Here is a 22,060-nt window from a genome sequence, read left to right on the forward strand (position 1 = left end):
GGAGATTGGAGAAGATAAAAAGGAAAATTGTAAAAAAGAATAATTCCGTGCTGTTCAAGAATATTTGTATCTCTCTCTCTCTCTCTCTCTCTCTCTCTCTCTCTCTCTCTATATATATATATATATATATATATATATATATATATATATATACATACATGTATATATATATACATATATATATATATATATATATATATATATATATATATATATATATATATATTATACAAACATTATTTGTTACATATGTGCATACATGTTTCAGTCGTTATTCAGGGACAACACCTCATGACACAAGAGAAGAGAATCGGTTTTGAAGCAGGTGTCAGGATTACATTGCTTTTTATAAGATATTTGGGCGCGGTTTACATACCGGGGAAAATTGGGGTGTATACTTTCTGAATGTTAGCAGTAGGGTTTTTTTTTTTCGCAATTAAATTTATTGTTCGACGGAATACTCCAACAACAATTTTCAAAGTCCTTAATCCGTGGAGTTTCAAAGAATGCTATTCTTACTATTCTTCTCATGCGGGGACAGAAAGAAATATAATAAAGCATAATAAAATAGTCATCCACATACAGTACTGTTTCACAGCTCATCAGTGGGGCTAGACAAGCAACTACCTCAAGCCAGTAATTATTTTTTCGTATCTCCTCATCTGGGTTGTCATCATTTTCGCAACGTCTCTTCTCAGGTGAGCGGTAACGGCAATAGCTCATTTCGAAAACATCTTCAAAGATGATGATACGGAGAGAGAGAGAGAGAGAGAGAGAGAGAGAGAGAGAGAGAGAGTATGTGGGAGGTATTAGCATCTCTCACAATATTCAGTATTCCCACCGAGACTCTGCGAGTCGACTTCCGTGCCTGAATAGATGCGCACCATTTATCGAGATCAGGTTTCGAGAGGCAGTAGCTCAATGGGGCTTCTTCGGTCGCTACCGATTCTCCCGAGAGACTCGGTAAGTAAATTTCGGGAGCGTCGCCGTATCGCTCCTTACTGCGTGCGTGCGAGGTGGCTACATGCTTTACCTAATAAGAGAGGCCCATTCTCCATTTTTGTTTTGTTTTGTATTGTTTTGTTCTTTCGATATATATATATATATATATATATATATATATATATATATATATATATATATATATATATATATATATATTTTTTTGGTTGGGGTGGGGAGTAAAGATGTAAAATTAGTCAACCCCAAAAGAAGCAAGTGACTTACCTCTACGGTCAGAAATCTCATTAGTTTTGCGTTGTCATTAACAACAATCTTTTCTCAGTGTTTAAGACGCCATTTTGAAATTAGATAACTTTAGGAACACCCCCACCCCCCCACCCACGACAGACTACTACTCAACATGTGCGTCATACGTGTACCTTTTGTTTTAATTTTCTTATCACATTGCTTTTGCCAAACATTCTCCCATTATTAGTTTAGTTACTCCGACCGAGAGGCCTTTTTAAGATTCTAACCGCCCCTTTAAGTGCTGTTGCTTGTATTTCTTTTGCACTTGGTTCACCGGATATATTCGCCAGATAGTTTTTGAAATTCTTTTTCATTAGCCCGGTTGATCCTATAATGACTCGTATGATTGTACGTGTATGTGTGTATGTGTGTTTTTATATGCATGTATGTATGCGTATTTATGTATGAAAGTGTTGATGTATGTGTATACGTGTGTATGTATGTGTGTATCTTAACTGTTCTATACATTTACTAATTCATATGGGTGTTTGTGTATGTATCTGTGTGTGCATGTATATGTGTATGTGTATATATGTCTATGTGTGTGTAAGTGTGTGCATGTGTGTGTATGTGTGTATGCATGTGTGTGTGTATGTGTGTATGTGTGCGCGCGCGAGTGATGATATGTCTCGAGTGGTGGATGGTGGTGAAGGTAGAGGCTAATAATTAATGAGTTCCAATTCTCCTAAAGATTCTTCTTTCCTTATCGAAAATAGTAGCGCTTTACTGATTGGTTAATGTAAGAATTTCATTGAACTTCTTTTCAAGTTCTTAAGTTCAATCTTATCACTTCCCTCTCCCTCCATGTTATTCTCGGCCTTCCCTTGTGAGCTGACCCTGCTATCTCAACTGTTCTACATCTACTAATTCAAGAACTCACATCCATTCCTTCAACATAACCATACCATCAAAGTCTCGTGTCATGGATTTGTAGATGCATGTGTGTGTGTGTGTGTGTGTGTGTGTGTGTGTGTGTGTGTGTGTGTGTGTGTGTGTGTACTATGTTTATGTATGTGCATATATATGTACACAAGTGTCTGTTTGTATATATACATTCTGACACAAAACCCATCTAAGAACACTCCCAGATACATAAAATACATTTCTGTGAAATCCCAATGGCTTGAATTAAAGTTTAAAATGCAAAAGTCAAGTATTATTGTTCAATCGGGCTCTGAACAGACACGTTCATTTCAAACACGCTCCTGTCTTATCAAAGAACCTACTATTGATCTTATGCATCGAGCCATTCTGCTTGTACGGTAATAAAACTTCTCAGATGCATTGTGCTGTTAGGCTGTATAAAGTTGTTAACTTTGGTCAAAATCGGACTGTTCCGTCTTTAATTCGATTATTTTTTCAATTAGTGATACTCATCCAGAGGCATTCCGATAAAAACTATCTAAGGAACACCCCCAGCTACATAAAGTACATTTGTGTGAAAATTCAAGAAAAATAAAATAAAAAATAAAAATCGGCCTAGTCATTTCGAAGTCCACAGGGAACGAATTTACACAGGCAAACAAAGTGCGCTTTCCATAAGACTCCATTTTGTTAAACTCTTGATCATTGTGGCATGTTTACACGTTTGAAACGTGTTTTTCTTCAGATTACATGCGTTGCACTAAATCGATTTTAACTTGAAACGGTCACTGTACATTTCGTTTGACAAGAACGCGGTCAACTTCCACATGCCGTTTTTCATCGTGTCATCAACACGCGTTAAATGTTTAAACGTACGCCTTCTGTTACGCAATCTGAAACCTGCTACGCGTAATCATGAATGTTTAACCTGTCCTGATAATCTGTTCATTAAAGCTTGTTTGCGGACTTTTACAAGAATACACATTACAACAACAGAGTCAATATTTACAACACTGGGTGGGGTGATAGGAAGAAAACAATCGCAAAATGCGAAGTAAGAGGGTGAGATAGTGCGGAGCGGTGTTATACCTCCCACACGCACGTGTGTGTGTGTGTGTTTGTGTGTGTGTGTGTGTGTGTGTATATATATATATATATATATATATATATATATATATATATAAAGCTGAATGACTGTGTGTGTATATATATATATATATATATATATATATATATATATATAATATATATATATAATATAAAGCTGAATGACTGTGTTTGTGTGTGTATATATATATATATATATATATATATATATATATATATATATATATATATATATATATATATATATATATAATATAAAGCTGAATGACTGTGTGTGTGTGGGGGGGGGGGGTCACGAATAGGCTCCTATATGGTTGACTATTTTAGAAAACTGATTGCATATAATGATGGAAGATGTATCGAGACACAGGAATGGGTATGTTTGATCTGGCGGAACGGCGGTTCATTAAAATTGTGGGGGTCTGCGTTCGCGCCTGGTTCACAAAGTATGGAAATAAAAAATTTAAAAATTTTTAAAAATCGTTTACAAGTGTTTTTGATATAGATGTACATAAGAATACTTTGATAAGTATGTTTTAACTTAAATAGGGATGTTATAATAAAATTGTGGGGTTTGCGTTCGCGCCTGGCCTCCATAGAATGGAAATATGTCACAAAGTTTAACAAGGTTTTTTAATATAGATCCACAGAATATTGTGATAAGTGTTTCAGTGTGAACAGGCATGGTATAATAAATTATGGGGTTTATCTATTTTATTTTTACTTTCATCATATTTTTCTTTGGTTTTGATACGTCCAAATTCGAAGTTATCTCTTTACAACCTTTTCTTTTCATAACCTATCATCCTTTCATAAATCAGAGTCCATTTTCTGTAGGCTGTTTTAAAACCCAGTCAACGACGGGTACTTTTGCTAGTCTCTCTCTCTCTCTCTCTCTCTCTCTCTCTCTCTCTCTATATATATATATATATATATATATATATATATATATATATATATTAGCAGGCCGCCTGGCATTGCACAGTCATAAAATATGCATATATATTTTATTTTAATTTCTTATTTATTTTTATACAGCCATATCTCTGCTGATATTTATCCAATAATGATTTTGAATCGAAACCAGAACGTCTAGCACTCCCGGCTTAATCATTATTTATCTTGTCCAGCAACTTGTCTGTGTTTTATCCATAGTGGCTTTGATATGGTTATTCCTAATTGCATTGTTCTGTGCAGCTGTTAGTAGCTATTGCGTTTTTCTATTCATGTGTGCTTTTCTGTAGCCATGTCCAGGTATTTCGTGATTCTTGTCTCGTTGCTCAGATGAGCTGAACTGACTTCCTGCAAAGGAGAATGTTTCATGGGAGATTAAAATTTATCAACGGTCCCCAGTCATGTGTATATCCTGTTCAGGAGAGATAGTGATATTAGGTTTTCTTACAAGAACTGGTGCGTCAACATGATTATCTCTACTATTTATGTGTTTGTGAGTTCGTTCCCTATGGACTCTGAAACGGCTGGGTTGATATTTATGAAATTTCACACAAATGTAATTTATGTGTCTGGCAGTGTTCTTAGATATGTTTTGTATGAGAATGTCTTTGATGAGTATCGAGTGTTGATAATCGAAATAATCCGATGAAAGAAGGAACAGTCGATTTTGAATAAAATTAACACCTTACACAGCCTAACATCACAAGTGCATTTAGTAACTTTTATTACCACACAAGCCGAAAAGTCAGACAAATAAAATCAATAGTAAGTTCTTTGAAATGACAGTGGCGCGTTCAAAATGAATGCTTCTGTTTTAAGGACACTTGCATCACAATACTTGACTTTTTATTTTTAAACTTGAATTCAAGCCATTATATATAAAAAAATAATTTTATAAAATCAACAGTAGTTTCTCTACAGTGCAATGTAGACTACAATGTATTGTGGACCAAATGCCCAACTAGAGCAGGTAATCAATCGATTTGATTGAAAAAAAATGGACGATTTTACTGATTCCGATAACAGTACAAATATAGAAGTGTGAAATGTTTGTTCATCATCATTCGATCCCAGGCAACATTGGGTATCCCTGCTCGTGCCGAATAGATTCCCTATCTTGCTTTTCTCTAAGATTTTTCTCTCTATGTCTGCCTTTTCCTCAGCTGTTAAACTCCCTCCCTCTTTTCTCTTTCTCTCTCTTAATCTCTCTCTCTCTCTTTCTCTCTCTCACTGCCTGTACGTTTCTCTCTCTCTCTCTTTCTCTTTCTTTCTCTCGCAGCCTGTACGTTTCTCTCTCTCTCTCTCTCTCTCTCTTTCTCTTTCTCGCAGCCTGTATGTTTCTCTCTCTTTCTCTGGCCTCTCTCTACACCTGTCGGTCTCTTACCTCTATCTATTTGTCTACTTGTCTCTTTTTCTCACATGCTCTTTTTTCCTCTCTCTCTCTCTCTCTCTTTGTCAGCCTCTCTCTTCCCCCCTCTCTCTACATAATTCCTGTCTTTTCCTCATCTGTTAATCTCTCTCACTCGGCCTACTATCTCCCTCCCTCTCTTTCTCTCTCTCTCTAAATCTGTCCCTCTCTCCCCATTCCATTATGCTTCCTCCTCTCTCTCTCTCTCTGTTTTTTTTTCTCCATTTCCTTATGTCTCTTCTCTTTCCTTTTTTTTTCCATTATTTATTCCCTGTCTTCTCTCCCACCCAATCTCTTTCCTTTTATCTCTCTTTCTCCCCTTGCTGGTCTTCCGCCTCTATATGTCTGCCTGTCTATCTCTCTCTCTCTCTCTCTCTCTCTCTTCCCCCCCGCTCTCTCTCCCTCTACTCTCTCTCACTCTCTCCACACGATTCCTGTTCGACTGACTTTTTCCTTCCTTCCTGTATTGTCATTGTGACCTTAAAATACTTAACTATAAAAGACTCTGACTGCATTTAGTGAAAAACCATTACTACACACACACACACACACACACACACACACACACACACACACACACACACACACACACAAACACACACACACACACCTACATTCTCACTTTTATAGATATACTAGCAAATGTACTCGGCGTTGCCCGGTATTAAACGTAACTTTAATTTTCTTAAAAACAAAAATAAAGTAAAAAAACAAACAAAAAAAAAACGGAAAGAAACTGAGACATGTGCAGACGAGTATTATGTTTTTTCTAAGTGAACCCCCTTCCCGCTCACTGACCGCCAGATAGAGAAAAGGAAGGAGAGACAATCGGTCGTCGAAAAAAGATTTCGTTTTGAATCATTGTCTAATTAGCTACGTTGTAAAAAAAAAAAAAAATTGCATATTTTTTCCTTTTCATAACTGTAAAATAACACAATTGCACTGAGAATTTATTTAATAAGGTAGCGTTAGTTGTAGGGTAGACAAACTCAACTCTCAACTTCAAACTGGACTCGACTGCCAAAACACTCTCTGTGCACACTTTTATAGGGAGCTGACGATGTGTGTGTGTGTGTGTGTGTGTTTTTTTTTGTTTTTTTTTTTACATGGAGGTCACCACTTATCAAAGCCCGGAAGCCATTTGGAGATAAGGGTTATTGCGTGTACATTAATCAATGAGATAGTATCGTAGTAATCGTTAGTATTGGAGATTTGATAAAGGGGGTGATTCATCAGGAATTTGTTTATGTTGGACTTGAAGACATCCCAGTTGTAGTCAGGTGGGAAACAGGCAAATGGAAGAGAGTTCCACAGGTGTGCACTTATAAGAAAGAAGCTTTGTTCATGGAATTTACGTTTTCATTTAGGTACAGAGAAAGAGTGGGGGAAATTATTGATAGTGGTTTCAGCTAGACGGATGCTTTTCGTGAAAGATTGGTGAGAGAAGACCAGAGATTGGAGCTCAGACGAGCACTTGCCATGGAAATAACGATAAAACAATGACAGGCTCGCAATGTCTCTTCTGTGGGAGAGATGCTGCAGGGAAAAGAAAAGGGCATCCTCCACTAAGCCACAAAGTCTATTTTGTACTCTGTCAAGGCAGGATAGGCTGTTTTTAGCAGCTCCTGCCCAGATGTTGCAGCAGTACTCAATCCTTGGAAGTAGTTGGCTTTTATACAGATAGAGAATTGCATCAGTGGTGAGATATCTTCTGGAGCGATAGAAGGATCCCACCATTTTCCCAGCGACCTTAGCAACAGACTTGATGTACGTGTTCCATTTCAGATCAGGAGTAAAGGTCAAACCCAGAAGCTTGTCAAAACATGGAGTCACTCCAAGACGAGAGCCATCCATTTCAATTGATACCAGATGGGGATCAGAGCGTTGATGATGTAAAGATAGAAGCTTGGTTTTGGATGCATTAAAAGTAACCAACCACCTCTTCTCCCATTGAAATGTTGGTCAGTTCTGTTGAGAATTCTACATCCCTCATTTTGAACTTCTTTGACGTCATTCCTGGAAGCATTTAGCTCCAGGATCACTGTCTTGACTGATCCTTACATATATTTGTAGTCATCGACATACAGTTCTGTTTCGTTGAATCACAACTTATCAGTGCCGCTAGACTAGCACCTCTCCCAAGCCAAGGATTGAATCTAGGACCGTTGTGTTGACAGCTGGTAGCTCCCCTACTCAACCACGGAAACGATGCCCGCAAATGACCTCGCCGAATGTCTATTTTAAACAAACATTAGTCCACCACTTTTATAGTGCTCAAACCGACTGTTTATAAATAAACAAAGAGCGAACTTCGCATTTTTCAGCCAATGAAGTAGCGGGTGAGATTATTTACGACAGTGCTCTACACAAATATGTGGGCTTAAAATATATTTGTAGTCATCGACATACACTCCTGTTTCATTGTATCACAACTCATCAGCGCCTCTAGACTAGCACCTCTCACAAGCCAAGGATTGAACCTCGGGCTGTCATGTTGACAGTCGGCAGCTCTAACACTCGACCACGGAAGCAATACATATATTAATTTCAAAATTGTAGAGAAATTTAATTTGATTTATTGTGTTATTAGTGAGGCATATAGTTAAGGAAGAGCACTCTGGCCTGCAAAAAGTGCCTGGGCAGCCTCGTTGGCATTCCCAGGCGAGAGCGCCTCATGCGATCAGAAGTAAACTAACCCCTTCTCAAAGCTAGAAGGCAAAGCCTAGGAGGGTGGACCCCTTAGAACTGCACAGAACTAAATTCCCATCACAAAATCAACAAGGACCAGTGCATTACAGGAATGGTCTAATTTCTGTTGATTTTGGTTGCCAAGGAATGCAGAAAATTTGTTTATAGTCAGCTAACGTCTTCCCTGATTTTCTGCGTGGCTGCTACCAGAACCAGTGAAGGATCAAAATAATTCCTTTTCTATTTTCTCTCATGTGTATATCTCCCCTATGCATGTACGTTTTTTTTTTTTTATTAATTTTTAGTGAAAACACTTTTCCCAATCTTTTTTTTTTAATTAAGAATTATTGAAAACAGTTTTTTCCCAAACTTTTTTTATTGAGAATTATTGAAAATAGTTTTTTTTTTCAATCTTTTTATTAAGATTTATTGAAAACAGTTTTTTTCAATTATTTTTATTACGAATTATTGTAAACAGTTTTTTCAATTTTTTATCAAGAATTATTGAAAACAGTTTTTTTCATTTTTTATCAAAAATTATTTAAAATACGTTTTTTTTATCAAAAATTATTTAAAATACATTTTTTTATTTTTTATGAATTATTAAAAACAGTTTTTCAATTTTTTATAAAGAATTATTGAAAACAGTTTTTTCATTTTTTTATTAAGATTTATTGAAAACTGTTTTTCCAATCATTTTCATTTAGAATTATTGAAAACAGTTTTTCAATTTTTTAAAAGAATTACTTAAAACAGTTAAAAAAATTTTTTTTATTAAGATTTATTGAAAACATGTTTTTTTTAATTTTTTTTTTTTTACAAATTATTGAAAACAGTTTTTCAATCTTTTTAAGATTTGTTGAAAAAAGGTTTTTCAATTTGTTTATTATGAATTATTGAAAACAGTTTTTTTTCAATCTTTTTTATTAAGATTTATATAAAACAGTCTCGAGATTTATTTATTTTTTACTAAGAATTATTGAACATATACATATAAGATTTCAAATTATAAAAAAAATTTTTTTTTTATAATTTTGTACTTTTATGTACAAATAAAGAATAAATTGTTTATTTTTTTATTTGTATAATTTTATCTTTTATTTTATATTTTTTCAATAATTTCCTTTGTACAGTTTATTTGGCACTTGTGCAGTTTAATCAAGACATTAAAAAAATTGAAAATATCGAAAAAAGGTTATACGTTTTTGACTGAAGATCTCCCTCCCCCCAAAAATTCACTTAATTTTATCGATTAGTTTTTTTGTTTTTGTTTTGTTTTTATAAGCGGGAAAACACGTTTTTATGACAGCACCTTGATGTCAGCCATCTTGGAATTTTTTAACACGCCACGGGGAGATAACTCAGTTTAAAGCACCGACACTCCCTCCCCATCTTTAATACTTGCTTTTCTTCCTAAACATCGAACCTTTGGTATCATAATTAATTGTTTTTTCGCTGTAAAAATAAACTACTACTCGATGAAATTAAGTGAATTCTTTTCTGGAGAACTTCATTCCATAACGGATATGTGTAATATAACCTTTTATCGATATTTTCATTTTTTTAATGTCTTGATTAAACTGTACTAGTACCGTTTATTTCAATAAATCGGTTCGAAATACAAATATTGAACAATAAAAAAAAAAAAAATAGAAGGGACTTTTTTGCCTCTTCACCGGTTCCGGCAGCAGCCACGCGGAAAATTAGGGGAGACGTTAGCTGACTATAACTGAATATTTAAATAAAATCTTTCAGCGTATTCTACATATAGCCAACGACGAGTACATCTGTCATCCTTATTAGCGACGGAGATGGAGTAAGACTAAAGATATAAAATATAAAAATGTCTATTTGATATTTTTAATTTTTCAATAAAAATTCATAAGAAAAGGTGACTAAAACCTAAAATGTTATTCTGCGTTTATTATTTTTAAGCGAACATACAGGATTACAACGGATTTAGATATTTAAAAAATATCTTAAACAATGGGTTTTGATTAAAATCCATAATGAACGTCGTCTGCTAGGCACTATTTACGGAGACCGGCTTAGTAATAATTTTACTACACGCTGTTGTCATGGTTACTGAGCCGAATCACTACTCACGTAGCTTAAAAAAAAAAAAAAAAAAAAAAACTCAGACTTTACGCTATACGGAAAATAATCCGTCGTGTCTCATTTCGTTTTTTCGTTCTCTTTGTGTTGTGTATTACATTTTTCGCCTTTTTTTCCCTTGTCTATTGTTTCCCCGTTTATTTTAAAAAATCGTTTTTATGTTTTTCTTAGCTTTAAATTAATTCCATTTTTTTTTATTAATTATAAATGCATTTATGTGTATGTATGTGTGTTAATGGCTCCATATTCGATTATGTATTTTGTTAATTCGAATGTATGCACACTTTCGTATTTTTTTTTTTTTAAATAAAGTAGGTTATATATTCGTTAATTAAGTGTGTGTCTAATTTAAAATAATTATTCCGTTATTAATTAAAAAAAAATATTAATAAAAAAAAACGTAAAATAGAAACGAGGCTGAAATGCTATGGTCGCAAATTAGCAAAGGTTGACATTTTTTCAAGTCCCATCGCACCTGTCTATCTTTTTTTTTTTTTTTTAAATCAGTTTTGACATTTCATGCGTCAAAAATCCATCCTTTTCTAATTAAAAACGATTTCTCGACCAAAAATATACAGAATATTTATTTTTTTTTTAAAAACATGAATTTTTCGAGAGGCGCAAATCACCCCCCCCCCCCTTTTTAAGTGAAATTTTCTTTATTTACTTGTTTTTATTATTTGTATGAAAACACGGAATTTAAAATTTACCGTTTGGAAGAAAAAAAAAAAAAAAAAAAAGGAAATGCAGGTATGTCGTTTTTTTTTTTTTTTTAATTTTAATTTTTAATTTGTTTTATAAATCCATTTATTCATAAACTTATGGCTTTATCTGTGCGTGTTAATATATTTGAAAAAACAACCACTGGCTACAGAAAGTCATTTTTTTTTTTTTTTTTTTACCTGTTTAAACTACCTGTCATTTTATGAATATAATAGAAAATGTGATATTTATCCAGAAAATATACCGTACTATTTTTTAAAAATAGTATTTCTAGGTACATTCAAGTTTTCCGCTATCTTTTGTTGGTACTCATGCAGAGAGTGATCCGTGCTGAAATAATAATGTTATTATTTAAAAATCCATTCTTAACATGGGGAGGGTGTTTTGTACCTACTTTAACCTTACAATTGAATAATAAAAAAATATATCATAAAACTTTAATTAAACTTGGAAATACGATTTAAAAAAATAGCGCGGATCATTCTCTGCATTAGGACCCTTTTGTTATTAAATTGTTAGGTGCGTTAACAAAAACGCTCTCCCCCTCCCCATATTAAGAATGGCTTTCAATAATAACGTTATTATATCAGCATGGTACACCCCTTTTTTTTTCTTTTTTTTTTTTTTTGCATAAGTAAGTACCGAAAATATGTAAATCTTATAGGGTAGCAGAATAATACGCATCCTTTTATATTTTAAAATTACTGTTTGTATAAGATTTCGGGCCAAAATTAAAGTGTAGTATCTGTTCCGATACTTCTACACTTCAATTTTTGTTTTTGTTCTCAGTTAGTGGAGAAAAAATCCTTCAACACTGAGACAATTTTTATTTTTGTACCTTTCACCACGTTAAAAAACAAAACAAAACAACAACAAAAAACGATCCTGGTGTCTAACCCTGCCCTCGTGGGGAGGAAAGTAAATGGGATTTTCTAAGTGAAATTCAATTTTTATGGTACCTACTGTTAATTAAATGGTACTAGTGCACTTATTGATCCGTGCTGAAGTTCGTTCAGCACTGCTGAACTGCTGAAATAACGTTATTATTTAAAAAGCCATTCTTAACATGTGGAGGAGGGGAGGGTGTTTTGTACCTATTCTATACTTTAACCTTACAATTGAATCTTGGAAATACGATTTAAAAAATAGCGCGGATCAGTAAGTGCATTAACACCAATTAAATTGTTAGGTGAAAGTATAGAATAATCGTTAACAACAACAAAACAAACAAATAAACAAACATGTTATGCATTTTTGATACCACGCTATTTTTAAAGTTTTTTTTTTTTTTCAGGTTAAATTCAAGTTTCACGATTATCATTAAATTGTTAGGTGGAAGCACAGAATAGGTACAAAACACCTTCCACTTAAGAATGGCTTTCAAAATAACGTTATTGTTTCAGAAGTGCACAAATACCTATAACGTTATTTCAGCACGACCCGTAAACTGTACACTTACACTAGTATGAAATATGCATGAATGGTATAGTGTAACGTAGCTTACTTGCTATAAACGGGGGGTTAATCCTATTACTAAGCTCTAATCGCGCACTCGCACTGATCACTTTTGATATATATACTGAATATATATTTTCTTCCTGGTCTTGTGTGTGTGTGTGTGTGTGTATATATATATATATATATATATATATATATATATATATATATATGTGTGTATGTATGCGAAAATAAATATACCTTCGCCGATTTAAAAACAATAATTGGTCTAACTTGAACATTTTTTAAATATCTGTAATTACAGGTAAAGTCATTTACACACAAACACGCGCATATATATATATATATATATATATATATATATATATATATATATATATATATATATATATATATATATATAATGCAGTGCACTTGGTAACGTTTAGAAAGCCATTCTTAACATGCAGAGGAGAGAGCGTTTTGTTACTATACTGTAACATTTTAATAAGACAATTCGTAAAACTTGAATTTAACTTGAATATAGTATTAAAAAAATAGCGGGGTACAATAGCGCATAAGAACCTTTATTTTCATATATATATGTGTGTGTGTGTATGTGTATAACGCCAAACGGTGATTAAAACCGGAAAAGGCCGAAACAATTTACGATTTGAAAGCCGTTAACTTTCAACCTAAGAATGCGGCTCTCATCTAAACACGCACACTTTATCAAAAAAAAAAAAAAAAAAAAAAAAAAAAAAAATTGTTATCCAATGTAAGACGTGGGTTATCTTTACCGCCTGGTGGTCCGGAAATTGATGATCATTATACATAAAATTTATGTGAAATGTATTTCTCTAGTCCAAATTATATATATATATATATATATATATATATATATATTATATATATATATATATATATATATATATATATATATATATATATATATATACTTTTTTTTTGGTGCTTATACAGAATTGGGACGAGATTTTGTAGTTCGTAAATGGAGTTTTCAGAAAGAAAACAATGGTTTCAACTGATGATGATGATGATGATGATATATATATACTAGCAGGGGTGCCCGGCGTTGCTCGGGTGTTTGGAGGTGTAGTATGCTGTGCAAAAAAACAAAAAAAATGGTTAATTTTTTTAAACTTTGACCTCTATTATGACCCCTGAAAATTTATAGTTTCGGGCTCAAATCACTTTATTAAGTTAGATCCAGGTTCAAGGAACCTATATCTAAAATTTCAAGTGTCTAGACCCAAAATTGTCGGAGTTTGGTAGAGTTCTTAAAGGTCAAATCGTTGAACTTTGACCCCTTAACAGCCAAATTTCTGGCTGACACCCGTCACATCGATTTTCCCAAATCTCAGTACCCGGTATTTCAAATTTCGAGTCTATAGACTAAAAATTGACAGAGTTATTGCGTAGGGAAATGTACACAGACAGACAGACACGTTCACTTTTATAGATATAGATATATATATATTTTTTTTTTTGTGCTAGTGCACTTACTGATCTGCGCTATTTTTTAAATCGTATTTCCAAGTTTAACGAAAGTTTTTTTTTTTTTTTTATTCAATTGTAAGGTTAAAGTATAGAATAGTTACAAAACCCCCTTCCCCTCCCACGTTAAGAATGGCTTACTTGGACATGGATCGAAATTTTCAATTTGATTTGAGCCTAAAACAAATGCTAAGGGGTCAAAATTGGGGTCAAAGTTAAAGAAAAATTGACTTTTGTGTCTCTACCAAATTACTCAGCCAATTTTTGGTTTAAACATTTGAAATTTTACATACAAGCAAACTTTTAAATCGGTTTTTGGGCGAAAATTTGGCTGCCAAAAAATCAAAGTTGAAAAAGTTGACATTTGCAGACCCTACCAAACTCCTCCGCCAATTTTGGGTGTAAACATTTTAAATTTTAGATGTAGGTTACCTGAACACAAGTCAAACTTTGTCGTCTTTTTCTCCCCTTAGCTTTCTCAGGAGTTTCTGTCAGTCTCCCCGGTCTACCAGCCTCTTTGACTAATTGCCTGACTTCTAATCTAACTTAAACGTATATATATATATATATATATATATATATATAATTAGCATGGGTGCCCGGCGTTGCCCGGGTGTTTGGAGGTGTGTGTTGAGCAAAAACAAAAAAAAAGAAATGGTAGTAGGCAGGCAGGCTAGAACCCGTACCGCGAAGAAGAAAAAGAACGGGGAAAAATATGTGACGTCTTTGCTGTTACAACCACCGCCAAACCGGAAGTGACGTAGGTTTAAATTAAGGCTAGACAATCAAAAAGAGGAGATGAATTTTGAAAATATCGGCGAAAAAAGCGACCCCTCCCTGTAGAAAAGTGCCCAGTTGAGGGTGAAGAAATTAATGTTTTTAGCCAATTTTTTGGTATTTGTCGTCTGAAGGGTTGAGCTTCAAAACGATACTGATCTTGTAAAAATTCATCGCCTCCGTTGAAAGTTTTAGGCAGACATGCAAACATGCATACATACATTTATATATTGGTAGCTCAAATTTTCGACCCAAACCGACTAAAAAGCTTGCTCTATCTCTGAATTCTCTTTATGTTAAATTTCAAATGTTTAGACAAGAAATTGTCTGAGTAATTTGGTAGAGACTGCAGAGATCAAATTTTTTAAAATTTTGAACCCTATTATGATCCCGTACCATTTATTGTTTTGGGCTCAAATCAAGTTATTAAGTTAGATCCATGTCCAAGGAACCTATATGTAAAATTTCAAGTGTTTAGACCCAAAATTGTCAGAGGAGTTTGGTAGAGTTCTCAAAGGTCAAATCGTTGAACTTTGATCACTTATCAGCCAAATTTCTAGTCGAAAACGAATTGCAAAGATTTTCCCAAATCTCAGTACCCTGTATATCAAATTTCGGGTCTGTAGATTGAAAATTGACAGTTATTGTGTAGGAAATGCGCGTGCGCGCACACGCACACACACACACACACACACACACACACTTTTATAGCTATATAGATTGATTCTATATTTCTTTGTGACGTTATAAAAATTACTGGATTTATTTGGGTCCGGGGGGCGATTAACATCTTTTCGGAATTTCCGATACGACAAAGTGGATATTTTATATTCCCCCCCCCCCCCATGAATTTGGTAAAATATTTTGGGTTCACCTCCATGTCGTATGTCTACATATCTGACTCATCCTATTTTAAATAAAAGATGTATGAAACTATTTGCGTTCTTTCGAGTTCCGATCTGTTGGTCAAATAAACCCCTTCCTTCGTCCACACGTGTGTTGATCTGGTGTCGTCACATTTGTTTGTAACTCTCCCTGTCATGTCGTCATACGAGTCTATGATTTAAAAAAAAAAAATTTTTGTCGGCTTATGCACTTTTGTGACCGTGCTATTTTTTAAAATAGTATTTTCAAGTTAAATTCAAGTTTTACGATATCATTTTTTATTAAACTGTTAGGTGAAAGTACAGAATAATTACAAAATCCAAGGATGGAATACTGTTGCCACATATGGGCATGAGCTGCTAGAAAAGACTTGTCCTGCCTTCTTGATAGGGTTCAAAATAGACTTCGTAGCCTCGTAGGAGATGCCCTTTTCTCTTCGCTGCAACCTCTTTCTTACAGAAGAGATGTTGCGAGTTTGTCTCTGCTTTATCGTTATTTTCATGGAAAGTGTTCGACTGAGCTTCAATCTATGCCCCCCCTCGCCAAACTTTCACAAGAAACACTAGACTAGCTGAAAATATTATCAATAATTCTCCCCACTTTTTATCTGTGCCTAAACCTAAACATAGATTCCATGATCAAAGCTTCTTTCTTAGAACTGCACGCCTGTGGAATTGTCTTCCGTTTTCCTGCTTTCCAGCCGTCTATAATATGGTTGCCTTCAAGTCCAACGTGAACAACAAGTTTCTGATGAGCCGTTCCACTTACGTTAACAAATTTACCGAACTTCCATTACTATCGATTACTATATTGTCCTTTTGACTACTCTACACTCTTTAACCCTTATCCTTGAGTGGCCTATCGGCCTTGATAAGTGGTGACGCCTATGTAAAAAAAAAAAAAAAAAAAAACCCATGTTTTAAGAATCGCTTTCTACATAACGTTATTAGGTACTTGCACAGTTTAATCAAGACATTAAAAAATGAAAATATTAAAAAAAAAGGTTATGTTGTACGTATCCGTTTCGAACTGAAGATCTCCGGAAAAAAATTTCGCTTAATCTGATAGAGTATGTTTTTTAATTTTTATTTATTTATTTATTTTTTTACAGCAGAAAAACACGTTTTTATGACAACACGTTAAAGGTAGACATCTTGAAATTTTTTAAATTTTTGTTTTGATTTTAGAAACGACACGGGGAGATAACTCAGTTTAAAGCGCCGACACTCCCTCCCCATCTTTAATACTAGCTTTTCTTCATAGAAATCGAACCATTTGCTCGGTATCACAACAAATTGTTTTTTTCACTGTAAAAAAACAAAAACTACTTGATGAAATTAAGTGAAAATTTTTTTTCGGAGAACTTCATTCCATAACGGATACGTACAATTTAAACTTTTTTTTCGATATTTTCAGTTTTTAATGTTTGATTAAAGTACCCGTTATTACTTCAGCACGGTAACAAAAGTACATGAGTACCTTTTTTCTTTGCAAACAGATATTTTGGCCAGCTATTAGCTGCTTTCTTCCAATCGCAGAAAAATGTGATAAGTGAAGCTAGTTCTTCTAAACGAGGAGCAGGAGCACTCTGACCTAGCAAAAATTGCGTAGACAGCCCCTTTGGCATTCTCCAGTAGAGGCGCCTCGGATAGTAAACAATAAACTTACTCCACCGGAAAGACTGGAGGCAGCAACTCTGGAGAGTAGACCCCCTAGAACTGCACAGGACTTGCAAAACACCATGGTGATCAGGAAAGGAGATTTCAAGAATACAACAAAACCATTTCCGTTATTTTGTATTCTTCATACGCAAACTGTATTTGCACTGCTTCTCTTGTGTGCACCCAATGCTTACAAGTACTGCAAACAATTAAATTATATCCAACTCTCTCTTCGACAAATTGAGCACGGAAACTTTTCCTTTTTATGGAGTTTCCCAACGCTACAACTACTGATCATCATTTTGGTAACATTCCCTCTCAGACTTGGGCAAAAACCATTTCGTATAGTACGTTTTATATATTAAATTATATTTTCAAATTATATTTTCAAATTATATTTTCAAATTATATTTTCAAATTATATTTTCAAATTCGTGTTAATAAATGCTGCATTTTTTTTCACTTACGTTCACCCTCTGATGAAAAGCGCATATCTTTGAAAGTTCATGGATTAAGGATTTTTCATTATTATCATGACTTGTTTGAATTTAATGAACCAATAAATATTGTGAATTATTCAATTTATTTTGCACAATCCATCTCTCTCTCTCCATCTCTCTCTCTTCCCTCCATCTCTCTCTCTTCCCTCCATCTCTCTCTCTTCCCTCCATCTCTCTCTCTTCCCTCCATCTCTCTCTCTTCCCTCCATCTCTCTCTCTTCCCTCCATCTCTCTCTCTTCCCTCCATCTCTCTCTCTTCCCTCCATCTCTCTCTCTTCCCTCCATCTCTCTCTCTTCCCTCCATCTCTCTCTCTTCCCTCCATCTCTCTCTCTTCCCTCCATCTCTCTCTCTTCCCTCCATCTTTCTCTCTCTCTCTTCCCTCCATCTTTCTCTCTCTCTCTTCCCTCCATCTTTCTCTCTCTCTCTTCCCTCCATCTTTCTCTCTCTCTCTTCCCTCCATCTTTCTCTCTCTCTCTTCCCTCCATCTTTCTCTCTCTCTCTTCCCTCCATCTTTCTCTCTCTCTCTTCCCTCCATCTTTCTCTCTCTCTCTTCCTCCATCTTTCTCTCTCTCTTCCTCCATCTTTCTCTCTTTCTCTCCATCTTTCTCTCTCTCTTTCTGTCTCTCTCTTTCTCTCTCTCTCTCATTCCCTCCATCTCTCTCTCTCTCATTCCCTCCATCTCTCTCTCTCTCATTCCCTCCATCTCTCTCTCTCATTCCCTCCATCTCTCTCTCTCATTCCCTCCATCTCTCTCTCTCTCATTCCCTCCATCTCTCTCTCTCTCATTCCCTCTCTCTCTCTCTCATTCCCTCTCTCTCTCTCTCTCTCTCTCTCTCTCTCTCATTCCCTCTCTCTCTCTCTCTCTCTCTCTCTCTCTCTCTCATTCCCTCTCTCTCTCTCTCTCTCTCTCTATATATATATATATATATATATCTTTATCTTTCTATCTTGTCATTGTCAAAAATGCAGCTTTATTTCGTCTAAACAATTATCAAGTTTCTCGTGGTGTTTTATGTAATCGTCTAAAAAAAGTAGAATTTTCTTTCTATTCTTGGATGTCGACGTAAAGAGGTACAAATTTACCAAAACAATTCCGACTTGCAGGCTCGAGGTGGGGCGGGTGCTGTTTCTCTCTCTCTCCTTCACCTTTCACACTTCCGATCGCTGAGTTCCGATCAGGGATCACAATATTTCCCTTTTTCTACCCCCCCCCGTTCACAATGACTCATTCTCGACTCGGAAAAGCGATTTTCCAAGTGAAAATTTCTAAACGCTGGAGCAATAAATAAACAAACAAAAAACCGTCAGATTCTGATCGAAAACCGAAAACGATTTTAACATTTGATGTCTAGTATTCCGTTTTATTTATTTATTTTGTAAAAAATATATTTTATTTTATTTAATTAAAAAAAAATGAAAAAGAAAACTGCCAAAAAGATGCCATTTTTACTATTTGCCCCCACAAATAGACAAATATAGAAAGAGGAAACTGACTGACTCTCTCTCTCTCTCTCTCTCTCTCTCACGCATGCGCGCTCTCTCTCTCTTGCTGTCTATATGTGTCTGTGTGTGTGTGTATGTATATATATATATGTATATATATATATATATATATATATATATATATATATATATATATATACACATATATAAATTTTTCGCTGTCTATCCATGTTGAGCCGTCTTTTTTCTGATTGCGAACAGACCTGAAACGGCCGAACCGTCGCCGAACAGTCGATTAGTACTAACATTAAATGAAACAACTTGTTTGTTTATTTTTCTAACTCAAGAGTGCGGTCAGTTAACCCCACCCCCAGAGGAGAATTAACCAATCAATTTCTTTTAGGACTTATGTAGAAAAGATATCATGCTATATATATATATATATATATATATATATATATATATATATACTACCCGTGACCCGTTGGGTCAGTATGTTATATTAGCTATGGAATTCATGTATGAGCGTGACCCGTGACACTTGTGACGTAAAGAAAATAGTTTTTTTTTTTTTTACATAACAGAAACATTTCTGTGAAAGTATATTAAAATGAAAAAAGAATATAGATAAATTTCTATGAGTCGTTCTGTTTATTATAATTGGGTATTTTTGAAAAAAAAAAAAAAAAATGCAGTTACTGAATTATAAGTGGTTGGCCATACTTATAGGTAAATGTGCAGTTACTTGTGCACTGAACAGATACCATAATACTTATTATAGTTAAATTCAAATTTTTATATATATGCTTTTTAAAAAAATTTTTTTTTATACATCGTTCATTTCTGTATTACGTTTTAAGTTATTTTAAACCCCACTTTTCCCATGTTAAATAATAATTTCGAAATAATAACGTTAATATTTCAGTGCGCAGGTCATGCGCGCATGCGCAACCAGATGTCATAAACCGGAAAGTGAAGTGGGTTACATACATCGTTACAAGGTCATTTGAGTTATATATATATATATATATATATATATATTTAGTAATGTGATTAATAATTTAAAAATCAAATTATAATGAAATTAAAAATCCGTTTCATAAGAAGGAACAACAAAAAATCAATTATTTGTACGATCGTTTCGGAAAACAGTGTTTTTGTGGTAGACATCAAGTTACGGACAATAATTATTACATATAGTTTTTTAATAAACAAGTTTTCCTCGTCAGCAAATATTGTGAAGGGTTTTTATTAAATGTAAGAGACACCATAAATAAACCTAGCATTAAAGTAATTATTATATATCTAAATTACAACGAGCACTTTTTCTTTCCTGTATTTTAATTAAATTAGTAATTTTACTATTACATTAAAATACACTTTGCTCTTTAAACTATTGTTCTAATATATATATATATATATATATATATATATATATATATATATATATATATATATATATAATTACAACTTGTTCGAATCTACGTGTACAGTAATACAAACCCTAAATAACTTTAATTCTCGATTAAATTCATATCGGTTTTCATTCGTATGTCTTAGTATCGCCTTGATGTTTATTTTTTTTATTTAACTTATGCTGCGGCTTGCAAATTGTAAATTGCTTCGCTCATTCCCGGCGTGTTCCATAATTCACAATCGGAACATTGAGATCGATATGGATCCCTAGCTAAACAAGTATCACTTTTTTTCGTGCTATTTCCTAACACCCCAAACCACATGTAACCGCCTAAAAAACAAAAAAACAAAAAAAACACCCCATCAAAAATACTGTGAGAAATTAATCTCACAAACTCAATACTCCCTGGCAGAGGCAAAAATAATTCCACGATTACAAAACCATATCTTTAAACTCAAATTTTGTTCAGTTATAACATCAAAGAAAAGTTATTGATCCGGGTACAGTCCTTGCAAAACGGCGGATCAGTTTTTCCTCCCAAATTGGAAGCCAGTAGCTAACTCCTTTTACTGGAGTGGTAACGTGGTTTTTCTTGGAAAAGGTCCCTGATAATTCATGGTGTTCTCTGCAAGAGTTCTGGTGCATTTTACTAGGTATAAATCGAGTCTCATGTGACTCTAATTGAATTGAGAAAAGTTCAAACATTTAGGTGTTATAAACACGATAAAAATGTTCAAATGATGCCATCCTCCAATTGGGATATCTTCGGCACAAATACAAAGGCGTCTCTGCTTGTAGAGATTTCAAGTCTTTTTTTCACCAAACATTTAGGCGATATAAATATGAAGAAATTGTTGCGGCTCCATTCTCGATGAGGCATTCTTCTCGGAGCCGACTTTTGGTGAGTCTCGCTCTTGCCGATAGTTTTCGTAAACTAAAAACAAAATGGATGTTTACAAAAAAGGCGCCAAGTAATTTTCTTGGCCCATACAAATTAACCAATCACAGGCTGTCTACAATAAATGTGCGTGGACGGCTTAAAACATGAAAATGGCATTGTAACTGAAATTTCTCACAATACACGCACAAAAAAAATAAACTCGGAATTTAACCCTTTTAAAGAATGAACTGTCCTAAAACGATAGAATAACCGGGAAAATTTATATACGAAACTGATCCCCCACTCTAAATTCTACCGTGATTGTTTTTTTTTTTCTTTATTTTTTCTTGTAAATTTTTACTTGGTTTGCACCTGAACATTTTCTTTTAAAATGACGACTATGGAGGTTTTCGGGTATGCTGAAAACGAATATC

The 22,060-nt window shown here is 34.2% G+C and overlaps 1 protein-coding gene across 10 annotated transcripts in view; it reads left to right on the forward strand.

Annotated features, from left to right (window-relative positions):
• LOC145268612 (uncharacterized) overlaps window positions 1-22,060 on the forward strand; it is a 746,770-nt gene that overhangs the window by 13,382 nt on the left and 711,328 nt on the right. The window contains exon 1 of one of the 10 annotated variants that reach the window (XM_080124070.1): window positions 10,807-11,137. The exons of the other annotated variants lie outside the window; for them this stretch is intronic. The gene's annotated coding sequence lies outside the window, so the exon portion shown is untranslated. Of the gene's footprint in view, window positions 1-10,806; window positions 11,138-22,060 lie in introns of those variants that run through there. 10 annotated transcript variants of the gene reach the window in all.

The sequence above is a fragment of the Euprymna scolopes genome, chromosome 44 (assembly GCF_053919585.1).
Source record: "Euprymna scolopes isolate OS-2025 chromosome 44, ASM5391958v1, whole genome shotgun sequence".
NCBI classification, from domain to species: domain Eukaryota; kingdom Metazoa; phylum Mollusca; class Cephalopoda; order Sepiida; family Sepiolidae; genus Euprymna; species Euprymna scolopes.